Source organism: Martes martes (assembly GCF_963455335.1).
Source record: "Martes martes genome assembly, chromosome: 4".
NCBI classification, from domain to species: domain Eukaryota; kingdom Metazoa; phylum Chordata; class Mammalia; order Carnivora; family Mustelidae; genus Martes; species Martes martes.
This window is the reverse complement of record NC_137891.1, coordinates 140498572-140504596: the sequence shown is the minus strand read 5'-3', so window position 1 is coordinate 140504596 and position 6025 is coordinate 140498572. Positions and strand designations below refer to the sequence as shown.

General features: G+C 38.0%; 1 pseudogene across 1 annotated transcript; it reads left to right on the top strand.

The window, feature by feature from the left end:
• Window positions 1–246: 246 nt before the first annotated feature.
• LOC308341403 (large ribosomal subunit protein P1-like) lies at window positions 247–565 on the top strand (annotated as a pseudogene). The gene has a single exon. The product of its transcript is annotated as a large ribosomal subunit protein P1-like (transcript).
• The last annotated feature ends 5460 nt before the right edge of the window (window positions 566–6025 follow it).

The following is a 6025-nucleotide window of genomic DNA, read 5'->3' as shown; positions in this document are numbered from 1 at the left end:
AGTAATTTTCCATCTAATGCAAATAGTCAATTTTGCCACTAAGTATGAGAAATACTTCAGAAATTTTGTAATGAATCTTATTCTTTACTTATTGGCTTTATAAAGAAATGTTTCCTTCCTTTCCTCAGCTGCCTTCAAGGTGCTGGGTCCTGCCCAGGAAGGTAAGGCCTGGTGGAGGTAAGTCTCTCCCTTTATCCACACCAACAGCACCTCACCTGGCAGTGCCTGCTCAGCACTCACTGCACCATGGCCTTTGTCTTGGAGCTCCCCTGCATCTACTCAGCCCTCATCCTGCAGGATGAAGTACTGGTCACAGAGATGAAGATCGATGCCTCATTAAAGCAGCCAGTGTAAATATTAAACCTTTCTGGCCACACTTGTTTGGAAAGGGCCTGGCCCATGTGAACATCAGGAGGTTCATCTGCAATGTAGGGAGTGATGGACCTTCCCCAGCAGGAGGTCCTGCTCCCTCCACCACTGCTGCCCCAGCTGAGAAGAAAGTGGAAGCCAGAAAGAAGAATCAGAAGAGTCTGCTGATGACATGGGCTTTGGACTTTCTGACTAAACCTCTTCTGTAACCTGTTCAATGAAAAGCTGACCTCTTAAACTAAAAATAAATGGGGGCACCTGGGTGGCTCAGTCCGCTGAGCAGTGAACTCTTGGTTCCAGGTCAGATCATGATCTAAGGGTTCTGAGATCCAGTAGCCATGGAGCTCCAGGCTTGAGGTGAGTCAGGTTGGAGAATCCCTCTTACCCACCCACCCCCACTCAACTAAATAAATAAATAAATCTTTTGAAAAAATAAAAATAAATGTTTCCTATTCTCATTATTATTATAAGGTTACCTAGCTTTATACTCCAAAACATTACTATAAAATACGAAATTGGGCCCCACCAAATGCAGAGGCAGGAGCCTGAACCAGAAAAATAAGTGCTGGTAAGCACTGACTCTGTCCTTTAATTGGCTTTTATTCACTTGGATAAAATAGGGCACAGGATCAGTAAGAAAATCATCCCACTTCCCGGGTCCTTACAAAATTACCGTGACCTTCATGGCAAATTCAGGTCTTCATGATCCAGAGAAAAATGGGGCCTGTGTGCATAGAGGGTCCTTAAGAAGAGATGCTAACCAGCTGTAACTTTTTCTTCCAGGAGAATCAAGCTAGAGGCTTGATCAGGAGGAAAAACTTCCTGACATTAGGATGAATTAAAAACACAGATGGTTTAGAATATTGTTGTAAACTTCAAATACTATTCTGACTATATGATACGGATATATTTCCAGTAAAATATGACAAATACCTGACCTATCTTTTCTATAAGCCTGGGAACACTTGATTGGTTGAAATGATACTTGAATTATTTAGGTTGAGCCACAAGCTCCATACCAACTCTCAAACAGCAAAGTTTGGTGCATGTCTGCAGGCTCCAAAATGTGGTAATATTCAGATGGTCTTTTTGTTTTTAATTTTATCTCTATTTGTTCATTTACAAGTTTATTTCTGTAATTCTATTCTCCCTCATGGAGTTTTCAAACGTCTGTGTCTTGCTTTATGTACTCAAAGTATTCCAGAGATTTTAGGTTGAAACAGAACTTTTTTCAATCCTAATTACAGTTGAAGGGAATTTGGAAAACTTGTTATCCAAAAGAATTCTTTAAGGCATCCCAGATGGTTAAGCATCTGCCTTCAGCTCAGGTCATAATCTCCAGCCCCATGGCAGGCTCCCAGCTGAGCAGGAAGTCTGCTTCTCCCTCTCCCTCTACCTCTCTCCCTGCTTATGCTCTGTCTCTTTCCCTCTCAAATGAATAAATAAAATCTTTTAAAAAAATAAAATAAAATCATTCTTTGAGTGTACTGATCATTTTCTGAACTTTTTGTCTAAATCTGATTTTTATACATCAAAGTTTCTTAACACTAGGTACACAAAAATAAAGATCTCACAAAGATACATAGAGAGAACAAGTTAATCAATTTTACAAAATGTGTTGAATCAACCTGAGGAAAGAGATTATATTAGCCATACCGAGACCCACTAGAAAGCCAGCATTTGCAAAGACATCAAAGAAATCAAACAATTAGCCTAAATGAATTATAGTGGACTCCAGTTTCCCTTTTCTAACCCCTTTTGTAAGATTTTTCAGGCCTGTTTTATACAATGAACTTGAAATACTTTGGTAGTAAGCATATTTATGGTTGGTCCAGTGGACATTTAAGTATGTTCTATTAGAACAGAGTACTGATGTAAGAAAAGGGTAATACACATAAAAGAGGACAAAGGGTAATATTCCCATGGATAACTGCAAGATTTTTTAAGTACCGGAAAGCAGAATTAAAATCTAGAAGTTGAAGTCGTGGCAAGATAAATTAGGCCCAATATAACAGTAAACTTTCTAACATTTTAACTTCCTAAATTTTCTAGAGATCCAAGATCAACTGTCCTATAACTCTAAATGTGCAAATACTGACTGATCATTTGGCAGGGATTTTGTAGACTGAATTCAAGTGTTGTGTAGGAGATTAGATTAGACAACATTTAATCCTTAAGTCTTTCTAAACATTCAGATGATCTGATTCTATGATCCTAAATGATTTGGTGTTCATACTAGGAACTTCCTTTGCCTTAATTTCTCCATAGGATGACTGTAATGCCTGTCCCTTTATTATATATAGGAAATATTGGATTATAAGGAGACCTAGGGTAGCTCTGGTTCTACCACCAATTTGTTAGGTAATTTTGAACAAATCATTTTTATTTCTTGGTTTTGGTTTTGTCATCTGCAAGTGTGGCCTGGAGGCACTAAACACATGTCTCAAGAGTTCATTCCACTTTATAGATTTTGCTTTCCCAAGTCTCCGAAACTTACCTGTATATCAGCCTAGAGACTTGCTAGAATAACCAGCCAAAATTCTCTTTCTGACATACAGAAAAATGTAACATCTCTGACATTATAATTCCATGTTATCAATGTGGAAATTGTACAGTCAAAACTGACTTTTAGACACTTGATAAAATGAATGAACACTGGGTGTTATATGCAACTGATGAAACACTAAATTCTACCTCTGAAATGAAAACAAAACAAAAACAAAAAACAAAAATAACTGACTTTTCCCTGTTTGCTTCAACCATACCCATTCATAGTGATCAATCATAAAGAAAGACCCTTGAAGTTTCTCTAGTTATCAATGAATAACCTTCACACATCAGCTCCAACATTCAACTTGCAGATTGTATTACCAAACAGTTTACATACCTGATAAAAATCATATTGCCCCTGCTCCCAAAGTAACTCTGCGCTACAATCTTAAGAAAGAGCGAGTAAAAGGAAACAGTCAACAAAAACAAAGAGGCAACCCATGGAATTGGAGAAGATATTTGCAAATGACACACTACAGACAAAGGGCTGATATCCAAGATCTATATAGAACTCCTCAAACTCAACACACACAAAAGAGATAATCACATCAAAAAATGGGCAGAAGACATGAACAGACACTTCTCCAAAGACATATAAATGGATAACAGACACATGAAAAAATGTTCATCATCATTAGCCACCAGGGAGATGCAAATCAAAACCACATTGAGATGCCACCTTACACCAGTCAAAATGGCCAAAATCAACAAGACAGTAAACAACATGTGTTGGAGAGAATGTGGAGAAAGGGGAACCCTCTTACACTGTTGCTGGGAATGCAAGTTGGTGCAGCCACTTTGGAAAACAGCGTGGAGATTCCTTAAGAAATTAAAAATAGAGCTACCTTATGACCCTGCAATTGCACTACTGGGTATTTACCCCAAAGATACAGATGCAGTGAAAAGAAGGGCCACCTGGACCCCAATGTTCATAGCAGCAATGGCCACAGTTGCCAAACTGTGGAAAGAACCAAGACGCCCTTCAACAGACAAATGGATAAAGAAGATATGGTCCATATATACAATGGAGTATTATGTCTCCATCAGGAAGGATGAATAACCAACTTTTGTATCAACATGGACAGGACTGGAAGAGATTATGCTGAGTGAAATAATTCAAGCAGAAAGAATCAATTAGCATATGGTTTCACTTGCTTGTGGAATATAAGGTATAACACGGAAGACATTGGGAGATGGAGAGAAGTGAGTTGGGGTAAATTGGAGGGGGAGACAAACCATGAGAGACTGTGGACTCTGAGAAACAAACTGAGGGTTTTGGGGGGAGGGGTGGGGGTGGGGTGAGCCTGGTGGCGGGTATTGTGGAGGGCATGTATTGCATGGAGCACTGGTGTGGTGCATAAACAACGAATTTTGGAACACTGAAAAAATAAAATAAAATAAAATTCAAAAAAAGAAAGAAAGAAAGAGCAAGTAAATGCACTCTGAGTTCAAATTAAAATTTTTTGTCACTACAATATTTTAAAATATTAGTTGTACTATTTACTGCTTCTAAAATAAATATAGAGAGAATATTACCAACAGACATATTAAATGAACCACTCTGAGAAATATGCCAAATACAGGACAGAAAAATGACTAATTCTTTTCTTACAGCAACTCATCAAAATTGACTGTCTAGTCATTTGCATACCCCTAACTCTAAGCTAAATTTGGAAGCAATCTCACTAAAATGAGAAAACTCACCCACCAGCTTAATACTCTCTTAATATTCCAGTGTTGACATTTTGATATTCTTTTGCAGTATAACTAGAGATGGGTTTTTATAGATTTCTTCTTCTAAGCTTTCATTCATTTGATCCAAAATCTCTACTTCAAAAACAATCAAAATAAAACTAAACTCTTATTTCCTGCCATAGGATTGGTTCATTGTGAAATCTAGTTGCTGAATGTTTGAAGTCATTATGGAAAAATTGACATTTCTTATTGTGCAATGCCTAATTCATACTGTTCTCTGCCTCTTGAAGATGTTTTCTTTTTCTTTTTCTTTTAAGTAAGCTCTACCCCCAACATGGGGCTTGAACTCATGAGCCTGAGATCAAGAGTTGCATGCTCCACTGACTGAGCCAACCAGTTACCCCCAAAAGATATTTTCTTAAAGGGGTGAGACCACTAACATAACTTACCCTTCCTACCTACCATCCAGAAATACTCAGGTAAAAAGAAAAGAACTATGGATGGGTAAATAACAAGAAAAGTCTACCCTCAGTAACTATTAGATTCAGAAATAAACCAAAATAATGGTGTTTGTATGGCACTTTAAACACTTTAGAATTGATGCCTATGATTTTACTTGATCTCAGGCTCATGAGCCTGAGTTCATAAAGCTTGAACTCCCATTCATAAGAAGGGAAAATGAAACAGAAATCACTTGACAAGTCACACAATGAGCTTGCTGTGGAATGAACTGTGCCTCACCGCCCAATTCATATTGAAGCCCTAACCCCCAATGTGACTGCATTTTGGAGACAGAGCCCATAAGAAAGTAATTAAAGTTTAAAGGAAGTAATAAGGATTGGTCCCAGATATGAAAGGATTAGTATTCTTCCAAGGACAGCACTCTCTCACTGTCTCTGGATGCATTCAAAGAGGTTAGGTGAGCATACGGCAAGATGGCAGCTGCTTACAGGCCAGAAATAGTCCTCACCAGAAACCAACCATGCTGGAGCTCTAATCTAGGACTTCTAGCCTCCTGATCTACAAGAAAATAAATGTCTGTTGTTTAATCAATCTATATACTATTTTGTTATGGTAGCCCAAACTAAGAGCTAATGATCATGAAACTTCTCCTAGAACCAAAGTCTTTTGACTCTATGTCTTGTGCTATATCAAAGTGATCAGTACTGAAGTACTGAGAATGATTATTTAATTCCCAAGCAATTTTTCCTGAATTTTTAATTGTGACCACCCCAAAAGCTGCTATGTCTTCACCTTCTATCAAATAACAGAAGTATTATTGCCATGAAGATACTCTTTAGAGGGGAAAATGGAAACATCATCATTAGTGTTTGACAAATCCTATGGATTTCTCTCTAGCAATAAACTTTCAAACAGGGGCGCCTGGGTGGCTCAGTGGGTTAAAGCCTCT